The sequence below is a fragment of the Phoca vitulina genome, unplaced genomic scaffold (assembly GCF_004348235.1).
Source record: "Phoca vitulina isolate PV1807 unplaced genomic scaffold, GSC_HSeal_1.0 scaffold5, whole genome shotgun sequence".
NCBI lineage: Eukaryota > Metazoa > Chordata > Mammalia > Carnivora > Phocidae > Phoca > Phoca vitulina.
Genome location: NW_022589708.1, coordinates 32,492,534 through 32,514,737, shown reverse-complemented (window position 1 = coordinate 32,514,737; position 22,204 = coordinate 32,492,534). Strand labels below are relative to the sequence as shown.

General features: G+C 39.8%; 1 protein-coding gene across 4 annotated transcripts in view; it reads right to left on the bottom strand.

The window, feature by feature from the left end:
* Positions 1 to 21,168, bottom strand: part of KLF12 (Kruppel like factor 12) — a 578,056-nt gene extending 556,888 nt beyond the window's left edge. The window contains exon 1 of one of the 4 annotated variants that reach the window (XM_032402856.1): positions 20,983 to 21,168. The gene's annotated coding sequence lies outside the window, so the exon portion shown is untranslated. Of the gene's footprint in view, positions 1 to 17,197; positions 17,351 to 20,982 lie in introns of those variants that run through there. The other 3 variants (XM_032402855.1, XM_032402857.1, XM_032402858.1) reach the window with 3 other exon arrangements.
* Between the last annotated feature and the right edge of the window lie 1,036 nt (positions 21,169 to 22,204).

Below are 22,204 nucleotides of genomic sequence, written 5' to 3'. Positions count from 1 at the left end.
ACCCTTGTTCTTGGCTTTCAATTATATACTATGAAGCCCAGAGAGTTATGAGCTTCACAGTGAATGTAAAATATGTCATAGAATTATGACATTTCCATTCCAACAACTCAAACCTTACTACCTTATATGTTTGTTTTCACCCACCGTAAATAAGACCTTTTAAGGTAAGCATGAACTCCCTGAAATGTGAGGTAATATATTCATTCCATCGTCTTGGTCATGAGAGCAGAGGTTTATGAAAATTCCCCTCAACTAATCAAATTTCTCTGTCTGTGGAAGAGAACAAGGTACTGCATATATCAGTCTTCATGGGGTTCATGGTTTTTCTCGTGGGCATGTGCAATCCACTTACAACCCCTTGCAACACTTTTGTAAGATCAAATGTGTGAAGCCAGCCCTACCTGGTATTTTTCACACTATGGAGAATTTGGCTTCTTGTTAATTGCATCTACAGTCTCAAAGCTCTTTATAGAATCTTTCCTAAGTGATATTAATAGTAATGGTAGTCCTTTATTAATAATGCATAATAACAATAGCTCTCATTAAAACAACATCAGTTAAGTGATAAGAGAAATGGTTAGAGTTGTGGTTAGGAAATGGGTCTGTAGACATCAATATTACTACAGTCATTTATTCTTTCCCTCATAAAACAAATAAATATAATGACTAAGATCTTAATGAAATTCTGCCACAGTCGCAAAACTGCAGACTGGTATTTTCATTTGTGGGAGAGTTTCCTTGGTGGTATTGTGTGATGGGGCATCCCCAGGAGAAAAAACAAAGGATTATTTGTGTCATGTCTCTGTGTACCCTGTGGATTTCTTTCATTCTTCCCAGGTTGGAGTCCCATCAGTAGCGAAATTGTGAGCAGGGGGGCTGGTTCCTTGTCCTGAGTTTGTTATGTAATGCCATTTGGCTAAATGATAACATCCCTGTCTCAGGTTTTCTTATCTGTAGGATGGGAAGGATTATATCTACGTGTTAGAAATTTCATTTCGTTTGCAAGGTAAAACTACACCCAAGGACGCTTTGTAAAGTGCTCCAAAAGATCACACCTCTGCTTCCAGCTTCTCTCCCATCTTACGACATTCACACCATTTCAGACACCCAGAACGCTTAGACTGCATTCAGCACCCATACAAGCTCGGCCCCTCCCAGACCACCACTCTCACTCCTTCTTTCTACCACCCAAAGCATAAGTGAAGATAAATGTTCTTAACGAATTCATCACAAGATGTTGAGTATTGGCTGAGGAAAGGGTCATGTTACTTCTTCCGCACCTCCTTTCTTCTCCTCCTTCCCTTCCTTCTAAGTGGGTACACCACACCAAAATGCATGTGAGGTAAGAGACACAGCATAAAGTACAGATATGTTAAAACTATAAAATAATTAAAACAAGACAGGAAGCCATGATTTGAATAATGTAAGATGGATGGAGGAGAAATTATTTGAGAAAATCTAAGCTAGGGAAGCTACTGAAATTCATGGCGAAGTTTAATATTGACCTTCCAGGCAGACAAGACAAAGAGGAAAACAGCAAAAAAGTGTTTAAGGGAGAAAAGTTTTCCCTACTCCTAACCGGTAGGAAAATGATCATATGCATATTTCTAGGTGCCTAAATTAGGAAGTGAATAGTATCTTCAATGCAGGCTTTTGTTGTTATTGTTAAATTAGAGGTAGTCTATATATGATTCTGTTAACAAAAATATTAATCATTGATAAAATACAAGCTGACTTCATTTATACAGAGACTCCTGGGGCATCTGCATTTTTAGAGTGGACTCTGATCTTAACTCTGAGCTTACTTACAAAATCAACATCTATGGTGCTAGGACATGGAGGTTCGTTTTGCAAGTGGGAATCCCTACCAAAATAATCATTTCCTACACTCGCTCTGGCTTTGCATTGTATATTTTCCCCATCGTGTGGGATTCAGTGTGCCTTCTGAGAGTTTTATGTCCACGTCTGGTTTTTGGAATGGGGACTCAGAAATGGAGATACAGCGTTGGAGAGAATGGCCCAGAAATCATCTACACCAAGCTGTAGCTATCATTTTAACTTCCCTCGGAAGGCGAACTCCTTGGAATTATTTCACATATAACCTCTCAAAAATATTTTAAAGTAAGCTTTATTAATCATTACTCGGCTCTTTCCTAGGCCTTATCCCAAAGGTCTGGTAAGCTTTAAATCCCTAGTGACACCTGCTGGGCAGACCTCAGCTCACTGCTGCAGGCTTTCCATCAGCCGGCCTCTTCTTTAACATGCAAGGCTGCAGGCCCTGGGGTAGGGGGCTGGCGGCCGCCTCCTCAGCTCGCAGCCAGGCTGCTCATTTCTCATGCAGGTGACCTCTGCCAGAAAAACTCTGCACCAGAGGCTCCCCAGTACTCTCTTGGGGATTGACGTCCACCCTGTCTAGCCCCCAGGAAACAAACGAGGATTTATCAAAGTTGGAGGGAGAGAGAGAGGGCCAGCGAGAGAGAGAGAAAAAAGAGATCCAACAGCATCCGCCCCCACTCCCAGCCCCAAGTTACTCTAAGCTGCTTCTTTGTCTGAAAACTCCAAGGTGAAAGATGCTACTTGAGCCGTATGTTTTGTTTAAGCACAAACCAAATTATGCTATACTTGCTTATATCTGAACATATTGGTTTATCTTACATAGAGTTTAATTGATGCAAACTTGAACTTCAGTATGTTAGAATTTCAGAGAAAACACCATCCCTGTGATTTAGATTGCTGTGTTTTTCCTTGAACAAAGCAAAAGAGGAGCAAGGCAAATTACACCTCAGCTTCTGTTTATTTTGTCCATATTCACCAACCATTACAAAAATAGTGTTTAACCTCTTGTAGTATTACCTCTTGTGTCCTTTACTGTCCAACTGCAAAATTTCTTTCTGAGCCAACATCTGCATCCTTGGACAGATCAACTAGTGTGTAAAGTCCGTGTTAGCTGATCAAGCATGGCTTTGTTTGCACTTACTCACTGCGCATCCAGCACTGCGTAAGTGGTTTTGCATATTAACTAAGTGCACAGTAACCTTCCTTTACCTCCTCAGAGCTCCACCCCCTCCCACCCAGCCCTCCTCGGGAAATCAGCACTGTTACTCGCCTCAGAGGAAGCTGCCAAGAGGTTGCCATGGCAACTGTTCTGCTTTCAGCAGCTACTTTTCTGGTTTAAAGGGTGGCGGGCGGGGGGGGGGGGGGGGGGGGGGGGGGGGGGGGGGGGGGGGGGGGGGGACAAAAGAAAAAAACCTGAGGAGAACTAGGCGGCTTTCTGATCAGAGTTCAGATAAAGAGGGTCACAGTCATTTTCGGGCACTGCCTAAAATAATCCAACGGGTTAGAGAGCTCCAGCAAAAGAAGCAAACTGACAAACTAAAAAAGGTATGTACAGTGAAAGGGCAATAATTAAATTATTCTTAATAATTAAATTGTTCTTAAGCTGAAGCATTTCAAATTGGTATCAGTCCCTCTCATCTAGGATGCTAGTTTACGAGTCTCTTCATTTTTGTCCAGAGCCAAACAAAGATGATGAGTTTTATGAGATTATAAACGGCAAGGGGGAAAAACAGTACCAGAATGGGAATCTAACATCTGAAAGTCATTTTCTAAAACTTCATTCAGCACAGGAACAATGCAGCATTCAGGCATAATGAGCTGAAAGTGCCCGGTGCGCCAGGTCAAGTCGGCAACCTCTGAGCTCCTCTCCAAGAGCCGTTTGCCAAGGTAGGCCACGGAACAGTCTCATTTCAAAGGAAGGGCTGGGCTTAGGCAGGGAAAATTGCAACAAGTCAAAATATGGAAAGCTGGGCACGCCAGACTGGTGGGTTTCGGCGACATACAGAGAGCTGTGCTAAAAACTGCGCCAGACACCTGGTTCCTGGGATTTCGGCAGCTATCCATGAAAGAGCTGAGCAGTTGGGTGATTCCTGGCAGAAAGCTGGCAGGGTTTGGGCAGGGCCAGGTCGTGCGCGTGGCATTGATGCGGGCAGCCTAGGCCTCGTCCTCCCTGCCTCGGTTTTGCTCATCACCCCAGCACACACCGGCTCCCCACCGGCCACAGAGCTTCCCAGAGTTCCTCCTCTTCCTTTCACCTCCTCCTGCATTATTTTATTCAGCGGTGATGAAAACCTAGTGCCCTTAACCTTCCTCCCACAGCCACTATTTTCTGAATCTGTATCGTTTTGCTGGGAACCCAGGAACAGCTACAACACGGGGATAAATGTAAAAGAACTGTAAGATGGAGAGGCAAAACAAGTCGAAAGAGACCAAATGGGAAAGTAACATGTAGTATCATTCTGGTGACAATGTCATTAATGTTTGATGACAAGATTATTGGTATTCTTAGTGAAGTAGCAAGGGAAGCACTAAGATCTCAGAGGTTAACAGCTCTTTAAGGACACATAGTAGAGGTGCAGCAAGGAGTCCTGAGTTTGGAGCAAAGATAGCTAGCTCTTTGCATGGAATGACTTGTTTCTGACTGCAAATATAGCCATTTCTGCTTAACCCCATGATAGGGTCTGAATGTTTGTGTCCCTTCCAAATTCATATGTTGAAATCCTAACCCCCAGAGATGATGGTATGAGGAGGTGGGGTCTTTGGAAGGGAATTAAGTCATGAGGGGGGAGCCCTGATAATTAGGATTTGTGCCCTTATAAAAGAGACCCTGCTGAGCACCCTAGCTCCTTCCTCCATGTGAGGCTACAAGGAGAAATCTGCACCTGAAGAGGACGCTCACCTGACCCTGGTCTCAGACATCTAGCCTCTAGAACTGTGCAAAATAAATTTCTGTTGTTTATAAGCCACCCGGTCTGTGGCATTTTGTTATAGGAGCCCAAACAGACTAAGACACCCCATATTGTGGCAGAGATAATAGACTTATTGTCAATTTTCTGTAGACTTTTGCCACTTTTTTTTTTTTTTTTGGTCTTTGACAAGGACAGGCATATTGAGGTAGGAAGGAGGAGGTGAAGAGGGAAGGGAATAAAATATAAATACTGGAAATGAGAAATGGACTAAAGCCAATTTCTTTAAAGCCAGATTCAAAATTTTTACATGGTTTATATCCTGAATGATCTTTGCAGATGACAAGAGAGAGTGAGACTGAAGTTTGAAGACATAAAATCACATAAGGCCAAAGACCAAAGCACTTTATTTAAGCAAAGTTGTGCAAAGTACCAGGAGCCAACCTAGAAAAGGAATAGATACATGAACGGCCCCCTCCATTGGAGCGCTCCTAAGTTAAAGCGAAGGACTAAGAGTTAAAAATGAGTGGGCTCTCCTGTGTATCGTTGATGTAGCTGGAGGCCCTATATTATATAACAGTAACAGGATAGAGAATGACAGTTCCTCACAGACTACAGTAAATGTGATTAAATTATCTCATCAGCTTCAGACTCCTGAGTATTTGTACAATGCCAGAAAACCATCCGTTAATCTGACCTGTCTGCTAGACCCCTAGATGGCACAGGGAAGAGGTGTTAGTGTTCAAAGAAATCCCTCCCTCCAATGGCTGATTGGAGGGATACCGAGTCTGATCTATACAGCAATTGAATCCAAGAATGAGGCATGGAGAAATAATAAGGGGGTGGTGGTCAGGGGGTGGGGTGGGGTGGGTGGGAATAAAAGCAAAGAGAAAATTCGGAAATTTGTTTTAACTCTGCAACAGCTTCTATTCCATTCCTTTTCACTGACCTGATCTAATTCAAGCAGCTATTATCCCTGTGAAACACTGCCACAGCTGAATTTATTTTTATTTTGCCTGCTCAAAGGCAATGTAAAGCGAATTTGAGCACATCACCTTCAGGGAAAAGACTGCAGTGTATTACTCACCACCTTCCTCCTCCCCTCTGCATGAAAAGGTTAATTTGAATAAGCTGCTGCTTCCACAAATAGAACAGTAACCAGCACAAAGTGGAACCGCCAATGAGAAGGCTTTTCAGTGATGTCATACTTATACCTGCTCCTTATTATTTGCTGAGTTGTGACAATGTGTTCCTTGAATCTCACGTTTTATTGGTCAAGAGCCCTGTCATTCTGAGGGCTTCTGGAGAGTTTTAGACACTGCAGTTTCTTTACAAGCCCAGAATTTTTTCAGCTCCTGCAGTTCAACAAATTGCTGGAGAATATATTAATCCAACAAATTGTTGGAGAGGATTTTGAACACTGTTATCCTGAAAACAAATTAAAAAAAAAAAAAAAAGCCTGTGATAGTTTAGAGCTGACTTACATGCCCTCCGATAATAGGTCCATTTGCAGTATAAAAGCAGCATAAGAAAAGTCTGATTTTTGTTTTTAAAAAAACCCACCTGAGCAGAACCTTCATTAAAGTGTTCATACAACGATTACGCTAAGCTAAATATTGTCATCAAAGCCTTAATGGAAAACAAAATTATTCCATTTATTCGACAACAACTATTGCCCCATTGAGCAGAACTTTCTTAAAAAGAACTAGCTCTAAAATGTACCAGTTTGTAGGACAGAAGGCATTAGAGGAAAGAAAAGTTATCTGGTTTATTTTTGTCCTAAATAGATTTTACTTTTTAAATTAGGTTTTCACGTCATTAAAATGTATGCTTCAGATTTCTCAAATTCCAGCATTTTTCTGAGGAAACTCCTGCAAACGGATTTGAAAACGATACTACCTTGTAGTGAGGATGACAGATAAATCAGTTGTGCATGAGTTAGGAATTATTCAACCCACTGAAGAACCGTAAGAAACAGTCTGGTCAGCAGGAGATACTAGTGTGGTTGGGGGCCAGAACCAAGTGTTGGTGTTCTAACCTAAGGTGGCAAGTGGGCAAAGTCAGGTCCTCCAAGACTTAGAGGACAGAATCTAGCCATCCATGGTCAGTTGGTGAAGCAGAATGTATAGTTGGAAAGAAACAGCCAGATTTTAATGGACAGTAAGAGACTAGAAAGAGTTCTTAGGTGGGAGGATGGGATGAGAAAGGATAGGTGTGTACAGAACCTTGGTCATATTAATTAATCTCTCCAAATTTCAGTCTTCTTGAGGGATAATGATGATAGCCATATACAGGATTATTGTGAGGATCAGACTGAGAAATGTATATTTTTTATTAGTGTAGTGCCTGTCTCAGTAAATGAAAGATTTGTTTGTTTGATGTTGTGACCTTATTGTGACCCTTGAGGTCCTTCGAGGACCTGCATGGTCTGGCATCAGGCTGACCATTTCCTTTTACTCTTCCTCATTCTCACTCTGCCCCAGTTGTGTTGACCTTCTTGACATGTCCCAAACATTCCTAATGGGCTTCGCCCAAAAGGCTTTGCCTTTGCAGGTCCTCTTGCCTGCAGCTGTTCTCCCAGGTCTAACCTCTTGACCCAGATCTCAGCTTAGAGATCACCTCCCAGTAGAAATCTGACTTAACAGCATCCCTATGGCTCTTTCCCAGTACATCATGCTATGTTTTTTTATTGCCACTTATCACTACTAGATGTTACTTTATGGTTGTATTTTTTATTTGTTCATTATCTATTTTGCTCACTTGAATGTCAGGTTCATGTGAGCAGTGGCTTTGTTCCCCTATGTGCCCCAAAGCCTAGTACAGTGCCTGGGCATAGCAGGCTCTCAAACCTCTTTGTTAATGAATAATGATGGTGATGAAAACAGCAATGGGAACCATAAGCTCTTCAGGACACTGCCATCACAGGAATGTGGGTGTTCTGACCAGAGAGGGGATCTGAACACCACTGCCTCATAACACAGCTTAAGATGTATACATTTTCCTACTGAGCCAAGAAAAACTATCTCAACTTCCCCATGACATCTAAAGGATCAAGTTATAAGACAATGAGAATATGTAGCCCTGGTATTCTTTATGCAAAGGATGTCAATGCTCATTAGGGTAGATGAAATGGCGGGGGGGGGGGGGCTAGTCTGGTACAAATCACTGGGCCAATGGTCTAGAAGAGATCTGAGGGCAAACCTCAGGTGGAGAGTTTTAGTTGGTATAGCCTTTCTGAGGTCTATCATTGTTTTTCCCCTACAGACTCCTACAAACCTACTTGTGTTGGCTCTGATTCTCATGAATTGTTGGGTACAATCTTGGGACTTTGGATCAATAGCAATTAGAGAGCAGAATAGTAAAATTCAGGACAGTGTTCAAGACATTACATACCTACACACACATTAGTACACATATGTATTGAATGAACCAATTGAATGTTCAGAAAATATTTTAAGATCTTTCTGTTCTGTCCCCTTCTCAGGCAATCATGATGATAAAGTAGACTTTCTTTTGGATTTCTATTTTCCTGGTAACTGAAGGACATTATGAGACAGCATAGAGCTTATGTAAGCATTAGCCCTGCTGACATTCCAAATAAGCAGATCAAATGCTACCTAATCATTCGGTTACAGCTTGGATTTGGCAGTCTTTTATAAAGTACTGAATTTGAAGGAGCATCTGCCTTTTACATCTTGGCTATGTCAGCACCTGTCGCTGCTTCTTCTAGAAACTTCTTAACATAATAAAAGTAATATGAAATAAAATCATTGCTAACCAGAATGCTTTTGAGAGATTATAGATTGTAAAAATTATAGATTATAGAAAATTGCCTATCCTCTCTGACACCTTCCTCCTCTATTACCCTCAATTTTAGTTTTCCTACGTTAGTTTTTCTTTGACCTAGAGATCTCATTAAAATGCAGATTGTTTCAAAATGTCCTGAGTAGGGCATGAAATTTGTCATTTCCTGGGTACATCTACGTGCTGGTCGTGGACCATACTCTGAGTAGCACAGGTTTAGATGACACACTGCCACGTGTTTGGTTCTGCTCTTCCAAATTAACATAAATATTTTAATGAATTTTAATGAAGCCCACATTTCTCCCTCACATACATTCTATCGTGTCTGGGTTCAGAGATTTTATTCTGAGGTATATTCACATCCAATTGGTACCCAAGCCTCTCTGAGTCTCTCTAAGAACTGTTTCTCTCTCCACCTGCACATGGGCTGGCTCTCTGTGTCCTTCTTCATCTTTCTCCCTCCAAGCTGTGATAACTTCGAATTTATCTCCCAATCCTCAGACTTATCTCCCTCCAGCCCATCATTTTATATTCTGTCACCATACTTTCTTTTCAAAAATTTTTTTGATGAGATTACTTCCTTGATTGAAGACCCCTGCTGGTTCCCCTTGCTTAAAATAGAGGTTGGCATTGGCCCCTGTCATCTGACAAACCTGGGCTGGAAGCCAAGTTCTTTCAATTTCTTTTTATGTAACTTTGGGCAACTTATTTAACTTCTGAGAGCCACTCTTTCCTCACCTGCACAACAGAGATAATACTACATGTCTCAGGGTGTTGTCATTTGATTTAGATGCCAAGGTGTAGATAAAGCATCTGGTAAGATGTCAGCCACAGTAGATGTGTAATAACTTAATTACTTTTTTCTCCCCTTTCTTTCCAGCCTGACCAATTTTGGCTTCTCCAACATCTTATACAGATACTCTTGAACCCTGTTTTTCTTGTCTTTCCTCCCTAAATTACATATGGACATCTAGCCCCACTGGACATCTCATTTCCTAATATATCTGCTGAAAGACCCTTCCGTTCTCCTCCACCAGGCAAATTCCCTTGGTCTTTCAGACACAAATCCTCTGCTTTCTTCCCTAAAAAGACCAAGCCACACTTGGGCAGGATTTTTTACTCCCTTCTTGTCTTCCCACACCACTGTGATCACGCCTCTCTCATAGTATACTTGCTGTGATGTGTGGCTATCATTTGTACCACAGCTCAGGACTTTGTCTTATTTCCTGAACTTTAGTGACCAGAGCATTTGTTGAATAAAGGAATAAAATCCATGGGATATGTAGCTTAAAGAATGGATGTTTGAATATTATTTTCTAGAAACTATATATAAAGAAAAATAATTCAGAAAGTTTTTCTAGACCAAAATAAACAGCTTAGAGTAATAATCCCCATTTTTGGATACATTTTACTATTTTCGAGGCTCTGTTCTAAATGCTTTACATACACTATCTCATCCGATTCCCTTAACTATCTTTTGTTGTAGGTGCCAAATCACCCATTTCACGGATGGAGAAAATGACATTCAGAAAAGTTAAATAGGCTCCCATGGTTACACAGCTTATGATTGTTAGAGTCGGGATTTGTGAACCTATGTCTTTCTGACTCCAAAGTTCGTCTTCTATACAGTATTATCTCACGCAATCCACTGCCATTGCCTGATTTCAATTTCTTGAATATAGATTAAAAGCACGGCTAGAGATCTTTACTAGAGAAGAATCCGTGAAGCAGATAAAGGCACTCTCTGTGAGACTCACATATTAAAGTGGTTTGGAGATAGTAGTTATTAGGTAGATAAAAAATATCTCAGAACTGTAAAATTCTGAAATCTGGACACCATGTAAATCCTTTCCTTTTTACTTATTATTTGTTTGGGAGAAGATACTAAGTAGTGTTGTTCCTGAGGGAAGACTATCTTAATGATGTTTTTCTCACTTTTAGAGATACTTTTCATTTTCAGCACACAGTAGTTTCATGGGCAGTCCTTACACAGATAATTTCCTTAACTAAGTCATGTAGGAGTGTTCATTCCTGTAGTCTCAAAGAAATCAAGCTAAAACTAAGGCAAATCATGAAAACTACTGTGTGTTATCTGGTCCTGGGAACTGCTATTTGTAACAGACCCTCCAGGTATTTTCAGTGGGGGAAATCTTGTCTACAAGAGCCTACTTACAAGGAATCATCATAAAGCTAATTGCATCTGCAATTAATGACCAATTTCTAACTTGATGAGCAATTGTGATTCCCAATATGTTTGAAGCCTCTTGGCAAAGCAACTACAAACTGTTAGAGAAGTTCTCAGTGGGGACTCTTGTATTACATGGTGAAACTTTATCTATCATCTATCTATCTATCTATCTATCTATCTATCTATCTATCATCTATCTATCTATCTATCTATCATCTATCTATCTATCATCTATCAACTATCATCTGTTTTACTGACCTCTTGGAAACCCTCTCAAATCTAGAGTCTGTAGAATCGATATGGTTTCTGAGTCTGGTGAATGTATCTAGACCTGGTATACACCAGAATATTTGGAAACAAGAAAATGATACCTAGGAATATCCTAATGCTGAGACAGGATTTCTCAAAGTGTATTCTCTGGAACATTAGTTCCATGGGCTATTCAGAGATGTCAGGTGAGAAAATAAAGTGTTCTAAGGCCAAATTAACAAAGAAACACCGAATCTAAAAAAAAAAAAAGTCAACAGGTTTCTTTGCTACTGGACTTCTCAGAATGTTTAATATGTCAGTGTGTATTCTAATTTTCCTGGGATAATGTAGTTTCCGTCTTTTCAATTTGTTTTGTTCAGGTCAGGGAGTATCTCAAAAATAGTGTTCTGCAGAATAAACCCTGTGGAGCTGTGGGTAAGAGATTTTTCCCCCTAGGCCTTTGACATATTTTGTCTGGCTATAGGTTAACATCCTACTCAATGATGTGGCACCATTGGAGCAACTCTATGAAGACATGATGTCTAGAGAGTAATAAAAAAAGAGTCTTACAATTGGGTATTTACTGAAAGAAAATGAAAACACTAATTCAAAAAGATATATGCACCCCTATGTTTATTGCTGTATTATTTACAATAGCCTAGACATGGAAGCAACCTAAGTGTCCATCAATAGATGAATGGATAAGGAAAATGTTGTATGTACACACACACACACACACACACACACACATACACACACACACAGGAATATTATACAGCCATTAAAAGGATGAAATTGTGCCATTTAAGACAACATGGATGGACCTAGATGGTATTATGCTAAGTGAAATAAGTCAGAGTGAGAAAGACAAGTACCACATTATTCCACTCATAGGTGGAATCTAAAAAAATAAAACAAAACTACAATCGAATAAACAAATAAAAAGCAGAATCAGACCTATAAATACAGAGAACAAACTGATAGTTGCCAAAGGAGGGGGTTGGGCAAAATGGGTAAAGGGGGGGTGGGAGATACAGGCTTCCAGTTATGGAATGAATAAACCATGAGAGTAAAAGGCACAGCATAGGAAATACAGTCGATGATATTGTAATAGCGCTGTATGGTGACAGATGGTAGCTACACTTGTGGTGACAATAGCATAATGTATAAACTTGTTAAATCACTAAGTTGTACACATGAAGCTAATGTAGCATTGTGTGCCAACTGTACTCAGATTAAAAAAAATTAAAGAGGGGAGTCCTATATAAACATACAAAGAAGCAAAGATATGTTAAACTTTGGTAACACCCATGATATAGAGGGATTTCTATAATTATAAAGATGGAAAAATTTAAGAATCAAAGGAATCCTCTATAGTATCATAAACACATTTTAAGCCGAGTGGATTCATTTGGAGAAGACTGAAATTTCATATTTTCCCCACAGTATTGCTAAGAACACTGTTCAATTTCAACTAATGTCAAATTATCACAGGTAATAGTGCATTGACAGAAATGGGACAACTTAGATTCTATGTAATCAAACACTGGTATTTCAGAAGTCAGGTTATCAAGGTCTCTAGGTCACTTTCTCTTTCCATTCTGAATCTTACCATCTGGAAATCATGACCTAAAAGTGCCTTGCAGTGTGGGCAAAGTAACAAAATTAAGTATATTCTACTATTGTAGTAGCAGAGTCGCTGTACAAGATTCTAAACCCAAAGTTAACACGGAGCCCTAGTTTCATTATAATATTGACAAACGTTCCTCTCTCACTACAGATCCCTGAGCGTTGACTGTCAAGTACTTTTCCAGTTTTACTTTTCTAGGGAATTTTCCTGAAAAACACTGGGAATAATAAAGTGTTTAATAATAAAGAATAAGAGAAGATAAGGATATGAGCTTTGGGTATAGATGTAGACTACATGTAGGTGTAGACTGAGTTCATCTACTCTTTCCATTTTTGGTGCGGGAAACTTATCTTCATTAAAGATGCCCTTCTGAAAATTAACAATTCAGTTCCTCCATTGCATTAGTCAGGTTTCAAACACTCAATAGCCACATGTCGCTAGTGGTTACTGTATTGAACAGTTCAGCTCTAAGACATTGCCATCATTGCAGAAAGTTCTATTGGATGGCAATGCTTATGTTCAGATCTCAGATCCATATGGGAGTTAGGAATAGGGAAAAAGAAGAGAAGCTAACATGGCAGGATTTTACCAGCAAGTGGTAGTTTGTGAAATTGTAGAAGATGGAAAATATAATGTCCTAAATTCTTTTAAAGTTTAGAGCTCTATAAAAAAAGTTTTATGCACAAGAGTAAAAAACCATAAAAAATGCAGAAACACAGGAAAAAAACAGGTTAACCTTTAACTCTGTATTTAAACATACTTCTGCTTCGAAACCTTTAATTGTTAAGGAAGGGAAAAAGCCAGCTTCTTTCGAAGCACATCTCTTACGTGACTCATCCAAATCAGGAATTCCTTTGCTCATTGTTTCATGAGAATTCACTTTCATGAGGGTCCACTCAGTCCACTGTATTTGTCCAAAGATTACAGTTGGAGTAACCTCACAGAGCAGGGTTTCCAGCGGGGAAAGAGAAGGCAATGTAATGGGTAAGGGTAAGACCATTGCAAACAGAAATTAGAAAAATTTTAAAAATTAATTGAAAGTTCATGGTTTCAAGGGCTCCAGGGAGACAGACAAGAATGAGGAAAACATTAAGAATGAAGAGAAGGTGTAGGAGAGCTTTCTGTGCTGGAGCCGAATGAAACACAGATTGAAACCAATTAAGGAAATTATTATGTAAGGGGTCACTGGAAAAACCAGTAAGCACTACTATTTTAGTTAATTTTTAAGCAAGGGCAGAAGAGAGAAGGCAGTATATAGGATCATATTTGAAAGAGGGTCACTGATATTAATGTATACTTTTCAATATGAAAAAACTTAGGGTTTATATTTTAATGTTAAATATGTCTAATTACAACTTCAGTGATGTAAGATTCAGGAACAAAGAGAAGTATAATTTTTCTATGAAGACACATATAAAGAGGTCTTAGAGATACGGAATTATGTTAGGATTTAAAAATCAGACATTCATTAATTCTTCATTCATTTATTCAACACATATTCACTGAGCCCCTTCTTTGTGATGGGTATTGTTGTAGACACGGGGGGACAAAGCCAAGCCCATGCCCTAATGGAGCTTTCCTTCCACTGGGGGAAGGCAGACAATAAACAAGTCAACAAAATACAGAGAATGTCAGATGTTTATATGTGCTCTGGAAAAAGTAAAGAGGGCTACAGGGGATCAACGATATTGGAAGTAGCGAGTAATGATGAGTGATAGAGGAGGCTGCTATTTTATATATTGTGGTCAGAGAAGGCCTCCCTGAAACCGTGGCCTTTGAGCAGAGATCCGAAGGAAACACATGAGCTAGCACATGTCCATCTAGAGGGACATTGTTCCAGGCACAGGAATTTGTTTCTGTGAAGGTTCTGAAGTTGACATATGTTTGGACTGTCTAATAAACAGTAAGGAGTTCAGTGTGGCTGAAATTGAGCAAGTAAGGTGAGAGGGGAGAAGTTGTGGTCAGGCAGGAAGGAGCAGAGTGCAGAACCTTGATCTCTGCAAGGGTATTGGGCTTTCTCTGAAAGAAATGGGAAGCCATCAGAAAGTTCTCAGCAGAAGGGCAATGTGATTGGGCTTGTGCTTTGCTGTCCTTGCATCCCATGCATGCCTTTCACAACACCTTTTTATTTGCTTGCCACATAAACTGGAGTGGATACATACAGTTATGTCAGTATTATGGGATTCGTTTCTACCAAATTTTGGGCAAATTTAATTAATGGTAGAATTTCCATTGCATTTTTACAATAACATAAACTTGTCTTAAGTTACACAGCAATTATCAGCAAAAGATAATTAAATTTAGGTTCCTTTACATCTCCTAATACTCCCCTCCTATTTTTTTTTTAATTAAACTCAAAGTTTTAAATGTTGTAAGATATTTTTTGAAAGAAAATTCCATAGACAGTTTTGGTGTAAAACATTCAACATGTGCATGCCATGGGAAGAATTCAAAGCAGAGTGAGTAGAACTTAGAAATTGTTATACAGTGTTCCTCTTTTCTACTTCTTAAAATTTTTTTTTTTTAATTTTTAAGGTTCAAGGAAGGGTCCAAGCAACCACTCCAGCCCCAAGCTTCTATTTCTGTTTCCTCAGCTCCAACAGTTCAGGGAGGTAAAAGACAAAGTAAGAAAAAAGAAGAGAGGCTAGAAGTTCAGAAGGAGGTGCTGGGAAGTTCTCTCTTCTTTTCCCAAACTGGGAAGTATAAAGCATGCTTCCCACATGTAAAAAGTGTTTCTAATGGAAAAAAAGTGGTTATAACAAGAGGAAATCACGTTTAGTTCCATAAGAAGATCTAGCTGGGCATCTTTTCCAAGTGGAAACAATTTCAGATAATAGAATGGAGAAAATCATCCAGAAAAATATTTTAAAAATTTTCCTTCAGAATGAGAGGGCAATTTTGAAGAGGAGGGCAATGAAAATAAACCAATGGTCTCATCCTTGATAACAAAGACTTGTTTATCTAATCCAGTGCCTTGCACTTCTTAACTAGTAAATGTATCTCCATTTATTTTAGATATTATTCTCGATTGCTGGCATATGACTTTCTTTGGGTCTACGCAGTAGCCAGTATTTAATTCATAATGGCATGAACAAAAGTGGGGTTTTCAAAGATGACTTCCAGGATTTGAAGATCAAAGGAACTATGCAGAACCAGAGATGTAAAATTAATGTTTAGTGGGGAGGACAAGGATGGGCGTATGGACTGGTTTCTTCATTTCTCTTTAAGATTATCTCTGGGCTAGTTTCATTTCAGACAGAAAGGCAGGCATCATCTTGCCTCTGTTTCCTGAATATGTCACTGAGAATTTTAAGGGTGTATGGTTTTAGGTGCATACTTCAGTTCAGAAGATATCTAATATATTTCTTCATATAAAATTCATCCTTGTGATTTGAAATTCATTTTTGTTTGCCATCTAATAATAATGTTGAAGAAAATTAAACTGAAAAGATTTTCACAGTCCATTCAGTAAAGAAAAGCAGCTTCCAGAATTAGGTGTGGAAACTGGTTTTAGGAAGGTGAACAGTTAGGTCTGGGATTCAGGGATGGGACTGAGAAAACCAGGTAGGCTTTGAGCCTCGGTGGGCTGTCACTGTATGTGTCCATGCAGTTGCTCATACAGGACTGACATCGACAAATAGGGAACTTCCTGGGACATCCTTTGACTAAGGACAGTGCTTAAACAAATGTTTTCTTAATGAGAAAACTTCCATCACATTTCGATAGGTCCAAGATTCAATATTTCATTTCCAGGTGTCTAGCTTTTTAGACAACATTTTGAAAGTCAGCTAGATCTGCTGCATTAAAAAAAAACAAAACAACTTTCAGATTCACATATCTTTTCTATTTTGTGGAATTCTACAGTGAGGAACAGCACATCTTGAACACTATTTCAATACAGCTCTTCACTGACCATCTTAACTACAACAGATCCCTGATTACTTTTGCAGCTAACAATGCAAACCCAGAAAAATCCCTAAATGGAAATCCTCGTCCTCCCCACCAGCAGTGCTGAGCACTGTACAATGAAGGCCACCCAAAATAAATCAGTGCCATAATTTCCATGATGACAGTCCCCAATACAGCATTTTGTTATTGTTTCTTTCAAATCACTAGAATTCTTCCCATGTGCTGTCATGTCTCTAGATAACAGCCACATGGAGATTAAACGTGAGTTTAAATGAACTTTTACATGCCTCTCTATTTTCTTCTTGGATTTTATTATTTTTAGAGGCAAGTGATGAAAGGTTATTCCCTGCAAGATTTAGCCAGTTAAACGTGCAGCATAAAAACCTGAAGCCCTGCAGTCAGACACATAAAGAGCAAAGGGGAAAATGGGAAAATGTTCCATTGGGGCTGCAGCTTTTCAGAGTATGCAGGAATGATGTCATTTGTTTTTACAAAACCCAGTTTAAATTTGTTCCTGCCTTTCAAGAACTGCAGCAGAGTGCATCTGTGGAGACTTCCTGCCTACCATATTTCAGGACGTTAGAGTATATGCTGCATCAGAATCCAGCCAATCGCAGGGTATGGTCTTGCCCTCCCCAGTATTCCCTTTGCCCCCCCGCCCCCTCACTTCCTTACCCCGCACCTGAAGCGAGTGTGTTCAGCCTGGGCTAGGTCCCCGCTCAGCACCCTCTAGCTGTGTTACAACCGCAGAGGCATCACTACATGCCTCGAATGGCTTAAAGGAGAACAATACCAAAATAAACACTTCCGGTTTCACACGCGCATTCATTTCATTGACAAATAATCTCCCAGGAAAGGTCTGTGTGTGGAGTCTGTTTTGGTTTTGTTTTGTTTGTTTTAAGTCTTAGCCTTTTGCTTTCGCAGCAATCCCCCCCCCCCCCCCCACCATGTAGTACTGGAACCACCACAAGAGGTAAGGAAACAAATCCTGGGCTCTTGGACTCTCACCGACAGATGCCAGACCTTCAAATTCAACACCAACAATTGCCTTTGAACAAAGCAAACTCCATTGCTGTGTATATATTCACACGTGATGATAGGAAAATTAGCTGCGAAGTAGATACGGCATCTTACGAACTATATGAAAGGGATAGAGGGAGATGGTGGTATGAAGTTGCCTTACAAAAATCATGGCTCAGATTCGGCGTGAAAAGAAAAGTGCTTGTTCGTGAGTGTATCGCCTCGCTTTTCCTCCATATGTACCTGGAGCATACTGACAACAGTGATCATCTGTGTGGGGCCTCCAGGGAACGGCAGAACCGGAACTCTGGCTAAGGTAAACGAAAAAGATGTTTGTGGGAAGTCTACCAGGGAACTCACAGAGTGAAAGGAAGGCTGAAGAGCTGACCCAGAGATGACAGGGGCTGGTTTTGGGGGGTGGGGGCGGGGTCTCTGTAGCAGGACCTGCTTACTGGGCTTGCCCGTGCTCGGCTGCTCCACTAAGTGATGCCCAAGCTTCCCCTTCTCTGATCTCATCGTTCTGCCCAAGGGGCGAAGTTCCGGGAGAGAGTATCCTGTTGGCTCATTGGTCACATGCCCATCCCCTGGCCTGTGGAGACCCTTGATTGACTGACATACAGAGACACCTCACAAAGGGAGGGGAGACACTCTCCCAGAGGAGGTGGGAGTACTGTTTCTAAAAGGGGAAATGGACACTGTTTGCTCCTCCCTATCACCATGACCACTGCCTTGGGTCAGGGCCTCAGAATTTCTTGCCTGGATTAACCATCCTCCTTTACCTCATATTTAAATTCTTTTAATGGTTCATCATTTGTGAGTGACAAACCAGGACCTTCTGAGAATGAATAGAAGGGCTATTGATAATTATACTGAGATAAGAGGCATAAGCTGGGACCATCTTTGGCACACTGGGGTGTGTGGTCATCCTCCTTTTACCACAAACTTCTACTTCTCTGTACTTGATGGATCAGAGTACTATTCTCTAAGACTTAACAAATCAAGGGAAACTGAAAGCTCTTTAAGGATAGAAACTTTGTTTTCTGGGTTACCAGAATCTTATTTTCTGGGTTACCAGACTTTGTGAATTTACAAATCCTCTAGGCTGTCTTTTGGACAGATATAACCTTCTGATTTCAGGAAAGCTGGAATTGGATTGTAACCTTCTGACCTTACACATACAAAGAGATCTACCCCCTGGATTGTCTCTTCCAAGTCCTGTTCTGTCCACAGGATAAATCACAAGGGTGCATTATCGGTCCCCATCCGTGCTCAGATCATGCCCTAAGGTTCTTCCTTAAGCAATATCTTCCTCGTAAAAAAAAGAATTTTAAAAATTCCTGAATTTTTCTGCATCATTGCATCACAGAGTAAGGATCAAAGAGGTTTCCTAGATCAAGCAGAACCCCAAGCGGACTCCTTCTAGGCTTCTCCAAAGGCCTGGCTGGCAGACTAATGAGCTGTGCTTTAATCCACACGGATACCCTTTTTGCTTCCAGCTGGGTGCTCTGAGAATTGGGAACCCAAGCCTAATGAGCTACCACGTGCTACCCCAAAGCTCTGTGATAAAGGCTTGGGATTTCAGCTTAGACCATGGCCCCAAAGCCAAATGCATCCTGTATCAGAAACCAGGTCATCCGAACTGTTGTTCTCATCATTCTCCACCTTATCCATACCGTTTCCTTTTCTTGGAAATGTTTACTCTTTCCATCAGTCATTCTAGAGCACCTCTCACTCATTCATTCAATTCTAGAACAGGACTTTTATCCCTTCTCATGACCGTGTTGGCTTCCTGTACAGAATTTATGGTGCAAAAAACAAATCATAGGATGCTATGGAAATAGAAGATTTTATCTAAGTCCCAAGTGTCAGTACCAAGTACTGCACCAAAGCAATGTTATGGAAAATTATGGCTAAAAAAAAAAAAAGAAAAGGAAAGTGAGTAATGTTTATATTATGCTGACTGACACATTTTTAAAAATTTCTATAAGGTTTACTTTGTAATACCAAATGCTTTGAGAGGAAAATGAATTAACTGTGGAACAAAAGAGAAGAGGATAATTTTATGCAAGGGGTGAGCATCTATTAACCATTTAGGAAGTACGGTAGAGAGATGACCTCACTCTTTGGAAGTAAAGTAAATGCAGATGCAGTGGAAAGTGATGTGTAGTTGAGAAACTCAGTCGAGGGCAGAGCAGAGTAGCTTTTAAGTTAGAAATTTGCAAAGTTTTTAGTAAAAGAATACATGCATCAGCACCCATCAGATACCGAGTTCTACAAAAGAAGAAAAAAATATTTCTCCTGTTAGAAAATCTGTAACACTTAACATTTTCTGTTTCTCCTCATTGCTGAAGATAATTTCCCCCCCACTCTTACTTGAGATGCTCTTCTCAGAGTCTGTGTCTATATGATCAGAGGGAAAGGGAAAGATGACTAATCATCTGGATAATTCAATCAGTGTTATTGGTAACATGTTATTAAACTCCTCCCCTCCCTGTAGGCCCCTCCCCTGACTCATTCTCTTTTCCCAGTAGCATTCTTGATTTTTAAAAAAATTCTTAAATTATCTGCATAATTGTTTTCTGTAACTCATGTTGCTTGAATATACACAGCTTGACTGGTATCAATAAAAGTTCCTTAAAAATCTCCAATCTGCAGAGGGTATCATGGAGAGAAAAGAAAGAGGTACATATCCATTGGTTGTGCTGGTTACCCCGCTCAAATTTTTAAAATACTCCAAATTTAAAAATGGCGCTTACATATAAAAGCATCTGCACATCCATGTATCAGAATTAGCTTATTTATTCATATTTATTTATTTTTTCTATTTAACTTCATATAACTATCAGGCTACTAAAGGTCATCAAATCTTTAGGGTTTTTTTTTTTTTCCTTTGTAAATTGTTTTTGACTTAATTAAAAATAGAAAACAAATAGCGTGCTATCTCTCTATCTCTCTTGTAGGGTTTAACCTCTGTGGAGGCAGGATCTATATATATTCTCTATTTACAATAAACATTGAAACTTTGTTCCCTGCTTACAGTTCACTGGGGCTCACTTAATAATTTAAGTCAAATTCAGTGTGAATCCTTAAAAAGAAATCTTTCCATCTCCCTGAAAATGTCTTTCTAGTAAAACTTGTTTGTTAAATGACTAGAACTCTCCTAACAAATAAAACATAACCCTGATTGCTGCTCTTCCCCTCTGAGGTGATGATAAATTACTGAGGAGTAAAAGCCTTCATACTAATAACAGAGGAAAACTGACTCTTAGATCCCATCATTTTGTTTACCAGCTGTCTTTACAATTCTATAATAACCCTAGCCCACATTAAAAAAAAAACTGTTCAGAGATAGTAAACTAGATGAGAACCAAATGATCTCTGCTGAAATTAGTTTAAGCAGGGGAACAGGCTGGAAAGAAAGATTTGATCCAGAAACTTACCTATATCTCAGGCATGATATCCGGTGACCACATACTCGGTGCTGAAACACAACTCAGGAGCATTACATCATCATGACAAACTTTCATTGGCTGAAGAAACCCCAAGGATAAGACAGGCTTTTAAGGTGCTCTGTGAAAACTCCTGTTGGCTTCTTATCAAGCTATTGCCAAAATATTGAAAGGCAGACTTTTCCTACACTAATACTGTCATGGCTGAACTTACAAAACATCGTTAACCATTTCTTATGCATGTTCAGTTCCACTTTAGTCAATAGTTTTATATTTAACTCTGACCTGTTGGGAGACTTTTTTTTTTTTTCTTTAAAACAATTTTTAAAAAATCTTTGTTTTTATTTAGCTTGTTTTTACTGAAGGTGCACAGTATCACTCTGTGACTGGCTCTTATTTCCCCTGTTACTGTTCAGGCCACCTTTCCTATTTTTAAACTATATTTGAATCAATAAATCCAGTTTCCTCTCTATTACTTATTTGGTCTTTATTCTCTCTAGGCAAAGAAAGCCAGCACCCACAGTTTCAAGAAAGCATAAGTGTGTTTATTTATTGTGAGCAATTTAATTGGAACTAGTGCACAAAGCCCTTACTTCCTCATTATTCATGCTCATTGTTAGTTTTTTTTTTTTTCTATTGAACTCTATGAGTTATTTATGTAGTGCTCATTACCATGGTGATTTACAGACCAAAACCACGTGCAAGGTTTCAGGGTGTGAGGAGATTTCAGGGGCTGAGTGAAAGCGATGGAGCGATGGTCAGAGTCCCTGTATCACCTTGGCATCCATCCCTACTGCCTGGGGCAACTTCTGAAGTAGGGGCAAGTGCTCTCCCTATAAAAAGGGGAACATTTTAGCAATTAGATTGGTCATTCAGGAAGTGACAATATCACATTACTAGTGAGTGTCAACCTTTCTCTCTCTCTTTCTCTGTCAGTTTGTCCATCTGCCTGTGTCTCTCTTTTTATCTCTTTCTCTTAAACTTCAGAGTGCAGAGAAGGACCAGGATGATGACAGGGGTGACTGAATCAGTGTCTTTTCAAGAGTCTCATGCCTACTCTCTCTTAAGAACTTGACTCTCAAGACAAGTAAATACAGCAAACTAATACCCTGTAAAATTCCCAAAGCTTGGAACTGAGATATATGTTACTAGTGCATATCTGGCCTGCTCAGCTCTGTTGCAAATGTCCTCCTGTTCCTCTCAGACTCTGTCC